We start from the raw sequence: 19,520 nt of genomic DNA on the forward strand, positions 1-19,520 counted from the left end.
GTGGGCTACTGTGCCAGACCTGGGTTACCTACCTCCATATTGCTTAATTGCTTTTTCAAATTCAAAGCATGTATTTTTTAAACATAAGACATTACTTTTTCTAATAAAAGGTTTCATGGCCTGAAAAATAGATTGGCAAATTAAATTAAGTAATTATTGTAAAGGACAGACATCAAGAGTTTTTAGGCTGAGTTAGTAGGCTGTTTTTGTTGTTTTGTATTTTTTAAAAAACCACATACATAGGCATTTCGTCATTTGCTTGCTAAGAATAAATAATGGCTAAATAGGCCTTTTGTTTCCCAAAGCAGAGCATGGTATATTATTTTACTCCATAGTGACATCAAATAAGTTTGACATAAAATGAACTTGTTACCTGTTATTTGGACATGTTATTTGGATACAGGTAGATTGAATGGATCTTTCCTATTTGATTGGTGGACGCCTATGTCCTTCAACCATAAGAATTTTTATCAAAGCTAGTTTTGAAAACATATTTGAGGGATATGCATGGGCATTTTTTCTCTTGTTTTTTATTTTTATGAAGTCAGCCCCACAGAACTCTGTTGGCATGGAATCTAGAACTTCATCCAATAGGATAATAGATTGCTTAATTATTCCAGAGAGCCTGATGCCATATTTCTCAATGCCATAACAATGTACCCCTCTGTAAACAAGGATGAATTATTTTCCTCCAAGTAGCCATGGTAGATAGACATAGAATAATAAAGCTGTAAGGAATTTCAAGAAATCACCAGATTCATTCACCTGTACTCTGCAAGATGGTGTTTTAAAGCCCTTGGACACTGGCGAGTCTGTAACTTACTATCCAGGCATTGCCTGAACCTTGGCATCTCTAATTTCTAATTCCAAACATTTACTTATGGAAGGGCATTCCTGCTTTCCATGTTTGATGCATTTTTCATCCTAATATCTCTCCAGTACCTTTGTGCATATGGATTGTGATAGGGTAGGCTAGGCTATAATAAATAGATCCACAAGTGTACATAGACTCAAACACGATGAAAGTTTGTTTCTCACTTATTTAATAGACCAAATCAGGCGCTTCTTACCATGTGGTAACTCCATTCCACGTGGTGATTCAGATACCAAAGCTGCTTTCGTACTGTGGCTCCATCATCTTCACCTTGTGGCTCCCAGGGATTCTTTAGGGGAGGGGACAGGGAAGGAAAGTAATGTAGGGAGGTCAGAGATTATTATCAAAATCATTCAAAAGGAGAAAATATCGGGAAGAGAGTGCATGTGGGAGACATTAATAGACCATGCCTGGAAATGACCACCTCCCTTGCTCTCACTCACATGGCCACTTCTATGGTGAAAGGGAGCCTGAGATATATAGTTAGTTGTCTCCAGGATAAAAACCAAAATGGATTTTGGTGAAAACTAACAGTTTCTGTTACATGGATTCTCTTTTCCCACAGCACTAAAATATCCATTCGTTAATTCAGTGTGTTTATGGATTCCCTATCCTCTATTGCTTACAGTCTAGTTGGGGAGAGACATACTAATTACGCAGTCTCACAAGTGCACAGAGGAAAGGGACAGAGTGCTGTGAGAGTACATCACAGGATACCTGACCTAGAGTGAGGGATCAGGTGAAGCATCTCTGAGCAGCGGACGCTTAAGCTGTCATCTGAAGAATGAATGCACTTTGAGTATCATATTCTGTTATTTGTCCTGAAACAGCTTTTTCTTTCTTTCTTCAATAGAATTACCAAAGAAAGGGATGATTAATTATCAAAGGAGGGATGATTAATGAAATGAAGTGGCATGTATTTCTATCTCCCATTACACGGATCCCAACTATATGGCTTTATAACAGGTAACCAGTGTGTATACATACCTGGTACCCTGCCTCATGTTTCAACCAACTGCCATTACCAGCAATCCAACAGCTGACTTCAAACTCTTTTGAGTTTAAGAGTTGGGGGTCAGGTTACCGCAAGTGATGACCGTTACTGGCAAAATTCAGAAGAAAGTAAGGGAGCATTGGAAGATCTTATAAGCAGAATAGCCAAGCTTTATAGAAAATGGGAAGATCATTTAGAACACAATAGAATCTCTCATCTGCCTACCCTGTGACTCTTGCCTCCAGTTTGGTTTCTATCTCTGTTTCTACTCAAGCTACCCTCTGCCAGCTCTCGTTCCCCTTTTCTCTGTTCCATGCTTCTTTCTTACCTGTGACTTCTTCTCCCACATGGTTTCTGATTGCCACTTTCTTTGTGTCTCTTGGCTTTTGGGTTATTTCAGTGCCCATGTCTTCTTATCCTTCTGCTACCATGGTCTTTTTGAATGTTTTATATTTATTGTCCCCATAAAGGAAAGTGTAAGAGACATTAGTCATTGTTCCCTAGCCAGCCCATAGGTGCTATCCTAGGCTTGGGAGCAGATCTCAAGTAGAATCAGTTGTGTGTGACCAGGTGCAAAGCAGGTCTGTGGCTCCTGACACTAATATGAGGACTCATTTTTATTCATGGCAGCAATGGACCAGATTTTTTCTCCTGCCTGAAATAATTTTCTTAAATAGGCACAGCACGTGAAATAATAATGTTCAGACATTGAATATCAGTTGGTAAAGGACAGTGAACCCTTATGGAGGGGAAACAAATCAGGGGAGCCCTACAGTTGACCCAGTTAATCATCTGGAGAGAGTTACCAGGGCACAGCTGAGTAAGTAGACCCCAGGCAGAGCTCAGTGGACTTTCTTCATTGGGGACATGGAGCTGGGAGTCTGGAGAATCCAGACTGAAGAGCTGATCATTCTGAGCTTGATGCTTATTTACAGAGGGAACGAGATGATTATCAACAGGAATCTAAGAGACATTGCAAACCAAGCAAAATCAAAAGAAAGTTTAAAAAAAGAGAGAGTTTCATTCCACATCTTTTCTCCTCTCTCCTCACCCTCACCTCTCCCTCCCATGAGCCCCACTTCCACAAGTCTTTACCTGTATTTTATAACTATTCCCAGGTTTCTCTTCTCTAGCAGTGCCCTTGCTCTAAAATAAGTATTTCCCAATTAAAACCCTACTTTCTGCATATCTTAGTTAAGTGGTATGTCAATCGCTCTCCATCCCATTTTCCTATTTTTTTCAAGTACATATAATTATGAAAAATATTTTATGTATTTAATTATGTATATTTTTTAATTGCCCATTAAGTTAGGAACCCTTTCTATCCTGTTCAGCTCTGTTCCTCTGGGGCCTGACACATGTGAACACACACAAAAAAAGTAATAAAATTGTGAATGGAAGGAAGGAAGGAGTTCACTATGGCATAACAAGTAACTGGCAGTTTAAACCCCCTGGGTGTGTTTGAGCTTTGAAATAATGAGTTAACTTTAAAAAATCTGGACCTGTTAGAATTTGTAGGGAAGACAAAGGTCTGTCCGCATGAGCTCGTGTGCTCACAATCATATAGAGAAGTGCCAGTTATCAGAAATGGTCAATTTCTGAAAGAAATTATCTCTTCCCAATAGTTCTTATTTTTCCAATACTGAAAATCTCCTCTGGCTAAGGAAATTTGTCTCCTAAGAAAACGAACGTTAGTTGTATTTGTCTTACTGCTCAAACAGTTGAAACAAAGAGAATGACCGATTCAGGTGGCAGGGGTCCATGAAACACTGGAGATTTCGAGGCCTTTACCAAAGATGGAGCAAGAAGTCAGGCAGGAAGGAAGGGAAGGCTGGGGATTTTTAGTTTCAGGAATAAGAGTTAAAGGCTAAAACTCTAAGTTTCTTCAGTTCGTTCAGATGGCAAGCAGACTAGAGCTTTATAAGACATACAAGGTCTTTGATAAAATTCAGGATGTTTTTCATTTCCCTGCATCTGTGTCCAGTTTGTTCTCTATAAGAATTTTCAATAAAAGTCTTACAATGGAAAGAATATGTTTGCTTGTCTTGATGGTGCAAGGGGAATTGGGGGTGTCTGTCCCATTCTGCAGAAGTGCTGGGTGTGGAGAAAGGGACAGAGATAAAAATTGCAAGTGCCCAAAGGTTGGAAGTACCAGTCAAGAAATAAGAAAGATCAGGGAGATACATTCTTGAGAGAGGACCTGGACTGAACTTCAGGAAGGCCTGAGAGGGACTTCTTGATTTGTTTTTAGTGATTCTCGCCCCCTCCTCCAACCCAACACAGGGTCTGGGAGAAGGGTGCATCCAGTTTGATCTCTAGCCCCTAGATTGCTTGTGTAAGTGCAGATTCCTGAGCCTTATACAAGACTAAATATCTCATACTCTCTGAGGGGAACGCCTATGAATCTGAACTTTGAATATGTGAACCAGTGATCCTGATGCACACTAGAAAACAAAAGGAATTGAACAATTATCCACAAAACTACATTATTGGCACCCTTAGCTTCTGTGTTATTGATAGCAGTGACAATTTCAGGGAGGTAAATAGAAGCTTAGAACCTAATTTTAAGTGGTGTGAATCCCCCTACTCTACTGGGTCATTGCAGTGGACAAGTGAGAGGATTTTCTCTGCAGGTTCATCCAGAAATTATTCTAGAACTGAACTCCTACCCTGGATAAATCTCACAAAAGAGACTCTAGAAAATGAAGTGAGGAATGGGCCTCCCATCTGGCCCTATCGACTATAGGAAAGAGTGAACAAGAAGCCACATTTCTGGGGGTAAAATGTGAAAACTGCAGCAGGATCTTTGATGCTATGTAATCCTGTGTGTGTTCATTTGCATCTGGCTTTGTACCTGGCCCCTGAGCATTTGCACAGGCTCCAAGAGCAAACATTACTTTCTGCCAGCTAGAGTTCATGGGGCCTAGGACAGCTTGTCGTGCTTTTGTTTTTTCTTTTCTAATTAAAGAACTGGAGAGACTACAGGTGAGATTTATTTCCTTTATAACTCACCTAATATATTCCAAGTGCCACTCTCCAGAGGTGGCAGGAACCAGCTTGTCAGTTCCCAGATTTCTCTGTGAGAGTCTCTTTGTTTTTAACTAGCAGAGTGGAGACCTGGGGACAGAGGAAGAATCTAGTAACTGCTAAGAGACCAACTAATCTGTTGCTACATGCGTCACCCTTACAGTTTTTTTATACTTCCACAACATTCTTAAAGAAGCTTTTCAAGTTATAATTACTGTACTGTGCTTGCATGCCTGGATTTTAAACAAATTTTTTAAAAGACCTCTTTTTTTTTTTTTTTGACGAGCCATGATATATTATTTGCAGATTTTCTAAAACATGCAGCAATTTTGTTGAGGCCAGTGATGTGAAATTATGTCTTGTTTCAGAGAGAGAGAGAGAGAGAGAGAGAGACCGACCCTATCAAACATTGGCAAGGATATGGAACAAGTTATTTTTTTTTTAAGTTGCATCTCAGTTGTATCTTTAGCTTCAGAGAAAAACAGTGAAATCTTTGTGGAATGTTACCATCTCATTTAGCAAAAGGAGGTAAACCAAAGAAAACAAAACTAACCTAGGATCTCTCTGTGTTTATTACCTTAAGAACTAAAGAAGAATTGGGTATATCATCCAGTTAACCCTGGTGTAAGTCTCACAGGTCATAGACTGTGCTTGCTGGAAAAAAATTTAGTGATTATAGACACTGTTCTTATCTTCAGATCACTCATGACTAAAGTGATCATTGAGAACGAAAAAAACTTAAATTTCTTCCCCAGGATCTCACCATCATTTAGTGGCCAAGCTAGGACCAGAGCCCAGATTCTCTGAAGATTTATCCTGTACTCTATTTCCTCAAAATTAAAATGTAAATACAAAGCCCTCCTCCTGGGAGGCTGCACAATACCAAACAAGGAGGGAGTGCTTTGGAATCTGCTGCACCTGAGCGTGGATCCTGAGTTCATTTGCAAGACCTTGGGAAAGTTACTTGAACTGTCTAAGCCCCAATCTCCTAAGTTGAAAACGAGGCTAACACTTTGTGCACATAGTGGTTTGTTCAACGAATATTTGAGCAGCTACTTGGAGCCCATCACTGTTTTAAGGCACTGGGAATGCAGCAATGAACAAAATGAGAACTCTTGCCATCACGGAGTTTATATTCAAGTGGGCACATAGGGATAATAAACGAATAAACAGGTAATGTATATAGTATGTCAGGTAGTTGCAAGTACTACAGAGAAAAATGGAGAATGGGAACTAGTATTACCATCTAGAGGAGGTAGAGGCAGATGGGTTTGTGTTTAAATAAGGTAATCTAGGAAAGCATTACTGATAAATGGATAGTTGAAGAGATTTGTGAAGAAAGTGAAGGATAAGAACGTTCCAGAAAAATAGCAAGCCAAACCCCCTTGAGGGAAAACATACTCAGTGTGTAGGAGTACAGCACAGAGGTGGTGTGGCTGGAGTGAAGTAAACCAGAATCAAAGCAGGAGGGTGAGATGGGGCCCAGGCAGAGGCCCAGAGGTGATCCAATAAGATCTGTAGCCACTGTAAACATTTACCTTCTATCTGAAGTAAAATGGGAAGCTATGGCAATGCTTTGAGCAGAGGAGGGACATAATGACTTACGTTTTAAAAGGATCATTCTGGCTGCCATGTTGGAATAACGTATAAAAGCAGCAAGGGTGGAAGTTAGAAGACCAGTTAAGATGATTTTGCAGTAACCCAGGAGAGAGACGATCATTAAAGACGTCAGATTTTGGATATAATTTGAAGAAATACTCAGTGAGTTTTGCTGAGAGATCAGATATAGACTCTGAGAGAAAGAAAGTAATCAAACATGAATCCAAATTGTTTGCTCACATTATTAGAAGGATAGAAAAAAAACTTGAGAGGCATGGGTATAGAGGGAAGATGGATTTTAGACGCTAATTTTGAGATGCCGATTGACCATCCAGATGAGATAGTGAGCAGCAGGTACGTGGAGGTGGAGTTCAGGGTAGAGGGTCTACATCGGAGAGTCATCAGCCGATAGATGGTATTGAAGGCCATGAGACTAGCTGAACCCTTTCTGGGAGCGAGTGTAACTAGGCTGAGTCAGTGCCAGTAGGAGGGAGTGGTCAGCTGTGTCCAGCATTGCCGAGAGCTCAAATAAGATGAGGTCTAGGAAATAACCACCGATTTTAGCTCAATGAAGGCAATAGTTACTTTTGAGTGGTGGAATGATGGAAACAAAGGGCTACATGGTGTGTGCTCAAAAGATAATGGTAGGGCTTCCCTGGTGGCGCAGTGGTTGAGAATCTGCCTGCCAATGCAGGGGACACGGGTTCGAGCCCTGGTCTGGGAAGATTCCACATGCCGCAGAGCAACTGGGCCTGTGAGCCACAATTACTGAGCCTGCGTGTCTGGAGCCTGTGCTCCACAACAAGAGAGGCCGCGATAGTGAGAGGCCCGCGCACCGCGATGAAGAGTGGCCCCCGCTTGCCGCAATTAGAGAAAGCCCTGGCACAGAAACGAAGACCCAACACAGCCATAAATTAATTAATTAATTAATTTTTTAAAAAGTGCACTTTAAAAAAAAAAAAAGATAATGGTAAATTTTGGGGGGAAAACTAATAAATTAATAGCAAAATAAGCAAAAATGAACATAAAAGAGCTCACAGAAAAAGAAATCCATGTGGCAAACAAAACAAAAACAGAGAAAAATGTGTTCAACCTCACTCATAATAAGAGAAATACAAAATAAACTTTCCAAGTTAATTTTTGAATTTAAAGCTCTACCGATAGAAATTCAACCAGGACATTTTGGAACTCTAGAAAATAGACTTTTCACACGAGCACTTACTGTATTTTGGTGAGGATAATGGCCTTTGAACAACTCAGGTGAATTCTGGATCCCCACTTGCTCATTACTGTGCCTCTCTGTGGCTTCAGCTTCCCCATCTGTAAACAGGTTTTTTATTTGTACCATCCATTAGAGTTGAAGACCTTAGAATAATGCTTGGCTCATAGCAACAATAATAGGTAACATTGACTGGGTGATTATTATGCATGAGGCTTTGCTCTTATCACTTTACATTTATTTATTTTTCTTCATAGCGACCCTTCAAGGAGGACAAAGAACAAAGAGATTAAGGAATTTGCCTAAGTTTGCAGGGCTAATCAGTATACATAAAGACTGAACACTTAGCCACGACACTAGGCTGTATCAAATAATAATATGAGAAGGAAAAATAAAAAGAAGAAACTCATCTTAATAGTATAAGATAACAAACATTAAAACAATATAGTATGTTGACTGTATGATCTGTATGACAATATAGAATATCCAGAAATATACTGCGTCATACATAGTGATTATATATTAATTTTACATTAGATGAAGCCAAACTCCTCAAAACAACAGGAAAGGCTTATCTGATTGAGACACATCCACATATTAACATAGTTCCCTGACAAAAGGACAAATAGACATAAACACTTAAATGTTTTATAAAAATCAGTGAGTTATTTATCTAGATTCATTTCATTCAGCAAAATAAAACTATGTGAACTCATTTCTTTTATAAATTAGCAATGATCTAGATATCCTAGGTTAAAGAGGCTGAATTTGATTTACCCAAGCGTTGGCCTATCTTTTAGAATGCTTAGTATATAGACTTAACAAAATCAGTCTGCTAGGGCTACCTTAATAAAGTACCACAAACTGGGTGACTTAGATAACTGAAATTTATTGTCTCATGGTTTAGAGGCCAGATGTTCAAGATCAAGGTGTCATCAGGGTAGTCCCTCTCTGAGAGCTGTGAGGGAAGAACTGCTCCTGGCCTCTCTCCTTGGCTTGTAGACGGCAGTCTTCTCTCTCTGTCTCTTTACCTCGTTTTCTCCCTATGCATGCCTGTGTTCAAATTTCCTCTTCTTATAAGGACACCGGTCATATTGGACTAGGGTCCTTCCTAATGACCTCATTTTAACTTAATTACCTCTGTAAAAATCTTATCTCCATATAAAGTCACATTCTGAGGTACTGAGGGTTAGAACTCAGCATATCTTTTTTTTTTTTTTTTTTAGAGGGACGTAATTCAACACATTCCACTTAATATTTGAGTATAAACCACAGTAGTAGCCACAGACCCTTAAAAAAGTTGTCCTGTTGGCCTCATTGATGTTTTCTTAAACAGGTCCTTGTCAATTAACCATGTACCTCTAATCCTTTTCGAGAATTAGTCAAGGTATATATAAAACCTCAGCACAACATTCTTCTGGAGGACATCAGAGTCCCTCACTCATTTTGCATGAAGACAAAACACATTCCTTGAGCCTGGTCCAATATTTCTGCAGTCGTATAAGAACAACCTTAGTGTTTCAAAAATTCCATAACATGAAACAATCCAGCAATCAAATATACAACACACTGCTTCACAACAACATGGAAATCACAATGGGGAAATAAGCACTTTACACGTAGGGCAGAAGGAAATGGGTTAGGGAAACAAAGATTGGGTATGGGCAAGAATCAGTGGAAATCTGAAGGGGAGGTGAAATCTCTCTCCCACAAGATGTTTGGTGTCACAGTGTGAGAGCCAACTTTGCCACACCCCTACCCCTAAACAAAACTCCTCACACTACTTGGTGGATTACCAACTGGGACTTGCAAAGCCTCCCTGTGGGCACAAATAATCCTCTCTTTATCATCCCCTATAGAAATGGGGGGTCATCAGCTCCCTCTCCTTTCTTTTTTCCAGCAAGCACTCACATCATTCACATTGTTATCTCCAAAATATATCTTGAAACCATCCATTCCTCTTCATCTTCACTGTTGTCATGTTTACCCAAACCACCATTATCTCTTGCCTAGGCACTACATGTACTCCTGTGTCTGGTTTCACCATAACCCCAGGCTAATATGTTCCCCACAGAGCATTCTCTCAATCGTTGGAAATACTCCAATGAGCTTTTAAATAAAAGCCGTTGTACTTACCAGACCTGCACCCCCTGGCCCTGTCTTCCTTCATTTCCTTCCACTCTCTCTCTTACCTACTATATCCAGCCTTTGAATATACTTTCTGGCCTCAGGATCTTCACACATTCTTTTCCCTCTTTCTGGAAACTTAGCTGATATTCAGCCAGCATGCTCTCATACACTTGCTCTGGTTGTGAAATAGTAAAATACCTCTCCACCCCCTTGGGAAGCAGTACTACCCCATGTCCCTACACACCCTCACATACATCCATCTTGCCCCTTTCCTAGAATCCCCTGGACCTCCACACTCCCAGTAGCTAAAGGAGTAATGCCTGGCCCTATGTGAGACCTGTAAGACCCTGCCTTGGTCAGCATGCAACCAGAGGAATAAAGCCAGTAGGAGACATAAATTAAAGGATTTATAGCAAGGAACTTGTTCATGCAATTGTGGAGGCTGGCGAGATAAGTCATGAATCTGTAGGGCAGGAAGGGCAGACTGGAGGTGTCAGGAATGAGTTGAAGCTGCAGTCCACAGCACAATTTTTCTTCTGGGAAGCTTCAGTTCTGCTCTTAAGGCCTTTTGACAGATTAAATCAAGCTCACAGAGAATATATAGGATATCTCCTTTACTCAAATCAAATATACAACACACTGCTGTATATTTGTGAATATACATTTTAATATAATTTTATGTAGAGAAAATAAACACAAACACTTTCATGTTGATTACTCAGGGACATAGATAATAAGGATTTGTGAATGGTGTGTGTTAGCTTTGTGTGTGAACCTCAGTAATGTTTAACAGGTACAGTAGGAAGGTATCACTGTTGTCATTTTTAATAATGAATAACTATTAAAAAGTATTTAAATATGGAAGTCCTTCCTGAAATGTGGGAGGGCATGAGTATCCAGAGAAACAGGTATTTTTATACTTCCTAGAATTTTGCAAAGCTTTAGTATTCTAATTTGTGTCTCACGTCCCAGAAGCTACAAAAATTTCACATAACTGACATTCTACCAAATACATGCAATGCTAGGGATAGTCATGAAAGCAACAGATTCATTTCAGAAGTAAAGTGAAACAGAGTAGATTACAGTGTTGAATATAAAAATGGTTTAAAAACAAGCTTATCTTAAATAAAGAGAATAAATCCTTTAATTATTACTAAGAAAAAGTATCCCACATTCCATTAAATAAAAAGGAAGGAAGAAAAGGAGGGAGGGATGGAGGGAGGAGAGACAGAGAAAGGCAGAAAGTATATGAAAGAAAGAGAGGAAGGAAGGAAGGCGGGAAGACTGGGAGATAGAGAGAAAAAGAGAAAGAAAGAAAAAGGGAAAAACAACTAATAGGTTGCTTGACTGCCATGTCTACTGCTGGTGATTATAGGAGGTCTTAAGGCATTGGGGTGAAACGTGGAAGAGAAGCAGATGTGGTGGTAGCTGCTAAATGTTTCAGAGCATACTCGCAAGGTAGAGTGTAGAGGAGGGATATTAGTCTGAAAGGAATTTGAGGACTTGCCTATTCCCCTTTCCTCATCAAAGGATGATAAATTTCATTGGTACTAGGGCTCTAGAACTGCTTTAGCCCTGCAGTTGGGTTTGTCCTACTTCCACATCTATTACAGTTATGGCTACAGCCCAGGGGTATTGTGCATGTGTATGTAGTACACCGTCAGCTGTGGTGGAAAATTATACCCAGCCATAGACAGGCCCAGGCACCCTGTGAGTTCATGGAGTGTCTGTGGACGTCTCACTCATGACATGCCTCATCACTCCCAATGTATGAGCAGCTACCAGTTGGAACAAGGTGCATAAAACAGAATCCCTCCCCAGCACTGAAGCAAGGAATGGAATACAGCCTGCATCAAGAAGCAAACTTTAAAGTGTTCCAGGAATGGAGAGGAGAGAAGGGATAACAAGTGAATCCCAAAGAGAAGGGACAGCTGCCTTGACTAATCAAGACAGTCTGAGAAGTAGAAGAGGATATAAAATATGAATGCTTTAAGTTGGGGGAATGATCTTAAGGAAGCCAAACATTTCAGAAGGAAAGACACATGATTAAAATCAGAAAGGATTATGAGGTCATCCCTGCACTTGAGATTGTTTGAAGAAGCACATTTTAAGAGTAAGCAAGGGAGGAGACAGTTCATCCAAATGTAAGATGTCAAGAATTTGGATTCACTTTCATGTCTTGGTAAAGGAGGGATGGCCATGTTAGGCTAAGGGCTTTTCCGGAAAACCGGCTGGCAAAATATCATGCCCCGTGGGATTTTTAGATTTTCTCTCCAAATCTCATATATTTGTTTGGGGCCAAATCCAACCTTTTGTTTTCAAACAATGCTCTATTCTAAAGTTCTTCTGAGGAGAATCCTGCCTCCTGGATGGGCTTGAAATCACACACAGCGGGCCCCCAAAAGTCTTCCCTGGAGTCACACAGAGTGAGACTCTGGCCCATCAATTTTCTGGGCTTCTTTCTGACAACCTGTATGGGGAAGCCAGAGGCTGAGTAACTCAGTCAGCCCAATCTGCGGGAAGGCTGGTTTCCAGCTGAGTTGGCAACCAGACTGTGTGACCCGTTCTTCTTCCTCCCAAGTTCGCTCAAGTGAAGCCTTCCGACAAAGCCTCGAAGAGAGTCGCCATTTTGACTCAGGCAATTTTTTTAATGTTTTCTCATCATGTGAGTATCTTTCATCTGTCCCCTTCAGCTTTCTGTTTGGATTGTTCATTCTTATGATGATAAAATACAATTGTTTAACTTGTCTAGTTAGGACCCAATGAAGAGAGGGACCTAATAAAAAAAAAAATGATGGAATAAAAATAATGACCACATGGTCCTATGTTAACTAAGATTTATGTATCTAAATTCTAACATATTGGAGTATAAAAATTCATCCCAGGGGACACTTTGAAGCAAGAGGAAAATGTAGGAAAACAAATAGGAAGCAGAGATGCAAGATAAAATCAATAGGTATGACTCCACTTTGTCCTTCTCCCACCATTTTCCACCTGAAGTTCTTATTAATGTTTCTTAATAAAAGCTTTTGTATTAATGTTCTTAATTGTACTAAACAGGAAGGCAAAGAACTATGAAGTGCTACTTTAAATAAATTTCTTTAAAGTAAATATTAAATGCATGTCATATAAAAATATTTAAAACATCTAATAATGTTTAAAATAATGATTATAAATAGTTTTAGCACAATTAGAAGAATGAAGAGAATTCACTTCATTATTATCCTCTGGCAATGTAGGTGATCTGTCCAAGGTTTCTTAGCTAGTTAGTAGCGTAGATCTGAAACTAACAATCTCCCAATTTGCAAATTAATATTCTTCTTACTCAGCAGTGTGGTTTCAGGAACAGTATTGAACTTTTTCTTAACTCAGTTTCCTGAACTGTGAAATGGGCAATATACTGATATTTAACTTACAGGGCTGTTGTGAGGAATAAATAAATTTATATATTTAAATTGCATAGAAGAGCACTCTATGCAGTCTACGCTTACACATAGTAAGCACTCTGTAAACATTAGCTATTATTACTTCCACCTTGCCTTTCAATTAATTTTCTACTTAAAACACCCTTTCAAGTTATTGTTTTTGAGTGTTTAGTTGCTGAAAATATAGAATTAGGCAGTAGTGAATCTTGGATGGGAATGGGAAATTTTTTCCTATTTCTTTTTTTTCGTATCCCTCCCCCCAAAATGATTTTGCAGACCATCTTCCTTCTTCAAGCCCATGTTACTTCTTGGATAATCAATAGTGATAAAGTAGACAAACTATTTGGAAGAAGGAATATGATTTCTATGTCCTGTCCCAAATTAGACACCGAGTCCAGGGTGTGCCATTCACTGCAATCATAATTATCATGACAAATTGATCAGGAATAAATCGAGCTGACAAACTGAACTAGAGAAAAATACATACCCATTACTCATGCATCACTTCAAGTGCCACCTCCCCAGTGAAGCCTTCTCCAATCCCACCCATCAGAACTCATTGCTCCCTGATCAAGGATCCAGTACATCCAGTACAGCTTTGCTTATACTTCACTTTTGGCACCAACCATATCAAGCCCGTGCATCATTCTTCCGCTGCACTAGATTGCAAGCTCCTTGAAAGCAGGATCTATGTCTAATTCATCTTTCTGTTTCCAGAATCTAGACTACCTCACAGCAGTGACAGGTGCACAGTGAATATCTATTGAATCAAATACACAGAACTCACTCAGAAATAAGTGAGAGGATAAGGTTTTAAAAATACTACTATTTATTGAGCATGGATCATGCATCTAAAACTCTAAGTTCGTAATGACTATGTAAAATGTCATCATTATTTTCATTTATAGGTGAGAAAAACTTAGGCTCAAAGAGGTTAAGGGATTCACTCTGAGTGGTAGAAACAGAATGTAAACCCCACTTCTATCTGGCATTGCTCCTTGGTAAGAAGAAAATAAGAATCAAACACTTCTTATTTTTGTTAGTTGATCTCATATAATTCATTCTGAAACAGGTTCTGACTTCAGGAATGCATTCTCTTTAGGACAATCATTCTGTAATATTTTATCACACTGTAACCCTGAGTGTCTTACATGAATAACACCAACATCAAGAAGATTGCCAGTACCGTCACCCTCTGAGTAATAATGACAGCCTCACCATATCAGCCCTTTGAAGACTTCTTGTGTACAGACATGATTCTATGGATTGGTCTGGCTTTGTTTTGTTGCTGTCAATTACTTGCTCCTTCACCTGTTGGTATACCTTATATAGGCTATCACAACAATGCCCATACCGGTAAAACTTGTCTGTGCATACTCATGTATGCTCATGGGATTGGATTCCAACTACTTCACTTAGGAACTGCAAGATGAACCAACTCTTTTCCAGCTGGAAACCCAACCAATGTTATGCATTAGTATTCAATACAAGCCTATTAAATTCCACTGTGACCTTTCAAAGGCTATAATTTGAAAAGCATACTGAGTTCTTTAAATATGCTGCTTCCCCTGTTTTTTTCAATCATGCCATTTTTAGTAATTCTTTTTTTTTTAATTTCTTAGCCATTCTATAACCTTCTGTTTGACTATCCTTTGCAAATTCTCTGCAATATCTGACTTATGTCACTCTCTCACACTAAAACGAGTAGTGCCCATTTTAATTATGTATGTGTTGGGAGCTAGAAAAATCAAGTTTAACTGCATATTAATGTACAAATCAAACTGGAGAGTATAGTAATGGAATAAGTGTTTTAAAAATGATTCTGTGCCCTAATTTGATGGTACCAACTAACACATCCAACTACAACTTTCTTTTCTTATCTAAATGCTGTGGCTACCCATGGAAAAACAAATGAATGTTGAAAAATGTGGAAAGTTAAAAAGAAGCTTTTTAACACAAATAAAGCCTAAAGCATTTCCTACTCTGAGTTTAGAATCAGTGTGAAATTAAGATAATCATGCCAAGAGAGCAATAGAAGCTACCCTGGGGGAAATGTAAGATGATAGCCTTTCAAAGCAACGGAGGAAATAGAAGGCATTCAATATGAAACCCAGCACACTCACCTTTAGACTAAAGGCAGTCTCCATGTGGATGAGTGTGGAGCAACTGGATAAGTGTCTTAGCATCCAGACACTCCCCCAGGTCACCCCACCCCCCAGAGAAGCCTGCTCCAGGCTTCCAGTTATTACCACTCGCAGCAGAAAAGCAGTGACCTGCATTCTCACTCTTCTTTCTCAGTGGGCTGGTTCAGCTCCATTTCCTGGAGATAGCGTTCCTCAAAGGCACTTCTGGCCCACACTGTGAGCTTTTCTACGTTAGGAGCAGGACGTATTGATTTGTAGCACAATGACGTGGCCCGTCGAATGACTACCAGAGAATCCAGTGGATGCTTCCCTGGGGACCAGCTTTCCCAGAGACTGTTTCCTAGACCTTCTAATCCCAGTGGAGTAAGAGCTGCATATGGATGAGATCTTCCAAGGGAAAAGTATCAAAGGCATTTCCTCTTCCTTGTCTTCCTGTTCTTATAAGTGTATGTCATGTCTAGGTTTAATCTGGGGAAAGGAACAAAGCAAGGAAGGGAGGAAACAGAAAAGGTACGGACAGGAAGACCTAGACTACCAAAGCACCCTCCTGCAGAGAGCAGCCATAATGCAATGGTCTGCGAACTCATAAAATACATCTGGCCCTCGTCGCTCTTCACCTGCTATAAATCTCTAAAAATAAACTAGAAAGTTCTTCTTTCCTCAAGTTTCTATAGACTTCGATATCACAGTTTACTAAATCCAGGAAGTGTGAGGACCGTGAACAGCACAGCCTGGCACAGTAGGCAGAGCCAAAGGAAAGCAAGTCAGGTCTTGGATTCTAATTACCATTTCCTCCTCAGTTTTTAACTGGTATATCACTCCACAGGGGTAGTTATCTTCATCTGTAAAAATGGAAGTGGCAAATGCATTCCACAGGCACGGAGAGGCAATGCAGTTTGTTGCAGGATAAACAAGAATCGCGTGAAGAAGACATTTAACTGGATGCATAACCAGTCAATGAGAGACAGCTCTGGTGAGTCCCGTGCAGATGTTTTGGTGACTTTTTCAACTACGAGACCTTTCAGTGTCTAAAAGTTTTAAAGGATGATAAACTAGCCTGTTCGAAGCTAGGATGTGTGTGTGCATGTTTTTATGACTCCACTTAATTCCGAGTGCTTCATAAGCTGTTGTTCAGACAGAGGACTTAAACCTGACCCTCCACCTCCTCTGTCCCTCATGGGGCCGCTGTTTGCACTGTCTCTGTCCAGCCCATCAGTCTAGATTGAGCCTTCTCTCTGTCTACTGCATCCTAGTCTCACAGTATGAGGGTTTTACTTCAGTTCATTTTTATAATCCATTTTTGTTCCATTTTTAGTTACAAAGATATTGTTGCATTCATTTAATCCTATTAAGACATGCCCACTCTTCAACTTGACCTGCACTCCCAACCTCCTCCCAGTGCCACCCAGTCTCTGAATCTGCCTACTGTCTCAAGGTTGGCTCTTGTTGAGACAGGGAATGAAATTAGGAGGCAGGTTAGGATACCACAACTGTCATGGGACATCTTTATCCTAAAGTGTCTGTTCTTGGCACATTTGAACCTGATATATTTCAGTACATTCTTGATATATAGGAGCATATAGGTTCCAGAATGATAGATGTCATATGATTACTTAAAGAGATAATTGATTTTTAAATAGGTGGCCACTTTTTTTTTTTTTTTTTTTTTTTTTTGGCAATGCTGTGTTGGCTCCTCTTAAAACATCCAGGTAGTACAAGGTGAGCATGACCAGTGGCAGAAAACTCTACACTAGTAGGCTGTATGGCATGAGAAAGACTCATTAGAAATAGAAATGTGGGGGAGTACCTTCTTGTCCTCACTGTCTCTGAGCTGTCCTGCCCAGCAGGTGCCACCTCCTACTCAATTCCAAACGAGAAGCTCACGATAGTTCTCCAGCAGCAACTCTGTTGTCATAATCACCAAGCAAGGTTTGAAGCCAAGCAGCCCAAATGCCATTCTAAGTTTGTAAAACACGCAGGGATACATCAGGTGTGGGGTAAGCCTGCAGAACCCAACACACAGGCTCTGCACAGGGAAGGACGGGAGGAAGTCCTAGGCAGAACTCATAAAAATGGACCATGCAGAGTCCCTTATAGATAATGAGAACCAAATTGATATAATCAGTTGAGAGAAGGAAGGGTGATGATCCTGAGCTGATTTATCTATCCTCTCAATTAATCAGGTCATAAGGCCTCACCACATTCTTCATAATATCCCTAGATCCATGTGTCATTACTGTTTGCCGTTCATTTGTTATTCGTTGTTTTTGTTGCTGCTGACACACCATTTTAAAGCTGATTTGACTACCTTATAAAGTCAGACACTGCTAACCATTGCCATAGTCCAGCTTCTTAAAAACAAATACGTGCAACCCCTTGAAATTATTCCATGTTCTAAAAAGCAGGGTGAAAACAACCAAAGTATGAGTGAAAGTTTATTCGTTACCTTGTTTACTCTGTCACTATGAAAATTCTTGCCATTTGGCCATTTCAGTGGCTTTTATTCCCTGTACAAAACTAACCAGCCAAATACATGACCATAGTTTCTTGATTTATGGACATATTTTGTCAACATGCTAATATTTTTGAAATCAGGTATTCCTTGAATAATTAAAAGAAAAGCAACTTGTCAGCTCCTAGAAGCATAAGTTATGCTTTGTGGTAACTGCCTGAACGTGTGCAAACTTAACTGTGTATAAATGTACCTGCCCATTTATTGTCACCTCTATTGAGATATTTACAACTGTAGTGCCACCTGTGATTGAATTTCAATCAAAATTGTCATTCACCCATTGCCATTTGAAATACCTTAAAAATTACTATGATCCAGCAGAGAAATGAGAAGTTATTAAATGCAGAAGGTTGTCATCTGCCAGGCAGTTTGGAAGCAGGCAGTTGAAACCACCAATCAGTCAAAATAGAGCACAAAATCTCCAAATCTTGGCAAGGTTGACATGACGTGACCCACTCAAATATTAGTTAGGATTGGCGCCAGGGGATTGATCAATGCCAACAGCTTCCAACTAACATTAAAGAGAAACTGTCAAATTCCAAACTAAGTCAGTGAAACAGCTCCAACCAACCAATCAACCAACAAACCAACCAATGAGTTTAACAAATTAGGAAAAACAGGTAAAAACATATGTATCTTCAAGTACTCATAGTAAAGTCCTAATGGTGCTAAGAATTTCAAGATCATTATCACAGGGTATAATAAGTGTAGAGTAAGTTTTATAGGTGTTTTAAAATCAGTGATACATCTTAAAGTCCTGTAAAAAGAAATAGAAGAAAGAAATGAGAGAATTCACTCATAACACCATGGTTGATGGTGGTGAAAATGGCAAGATTATAATCTCACTTTTACTTTGGCATTGAAGATGAGTTGGTGATGTGTTCTTTGAGCCATGAATGAGAATATATTTCTTCTGCCCCATCTTTCAACTTTCAACCTTCTCTGTTGAGCTAACTGAACTCATATGCTAGCAGAGACCTTTCTTATACTTCCAGTGATGTCCCATGGTTTGAGAGGTCAGCCAACATCCTACAGGCTCCACTTCTTTGTGGCCTTCACTCTTTCTTAGACCAAGCAACTAGGACAATTCATAGGCATAGATTTCATTTAAAAAATACACAGTGCCTTTGTTGAAGAGAAGATGCAGTTCTCTGTCACACCCCTCATTTAAAATACATGTCTGGAGTCCAGTCCCTTGTCTCCCAGCCCATTTGCTCATATGTAAGGTGACCTACAGTTTCAATTTGCCTGGGGCCATCTCAGTGTGTGTCTGTTGTCCAAATAGTCCTTCTACTTGACCATTTTCCCAGACAAAAGCTTCCCTAATATCATAATAAATTATATGATCACTCTACTCAGTCATGATATGCTAAGTAGACTAAAGAATTAAAAAATCAATTTCAAAAAGATGCATGTCAATTCACTCAAATTCCTTATATGCAGAGCTGACCACCTGCCCTGAGAAAAATCTTAGGTACAAATCCTGCATATCAACACTACTTTCAAAGCAAAGGACATAAATATAAAGCAGTTTAATAGCTCCAAATCCTGGTCAAACTATTGAGGATGGAGTGTGTACTTTGTTGGATGCTACAT

The sequence above is a fragment of the Balaenoptera borealis genome (assembly GCF_965194805.1).
Source record: "Balaenoptera borealis genome assembly, chromosome: 2".
NCBI classification, from domain to species: Eukaryota; Metazoa; Chordata; class Mammalia; order Artiodactyla; family Balaenopteridae; genus Balaenoptera; species Balaenoptera borealis.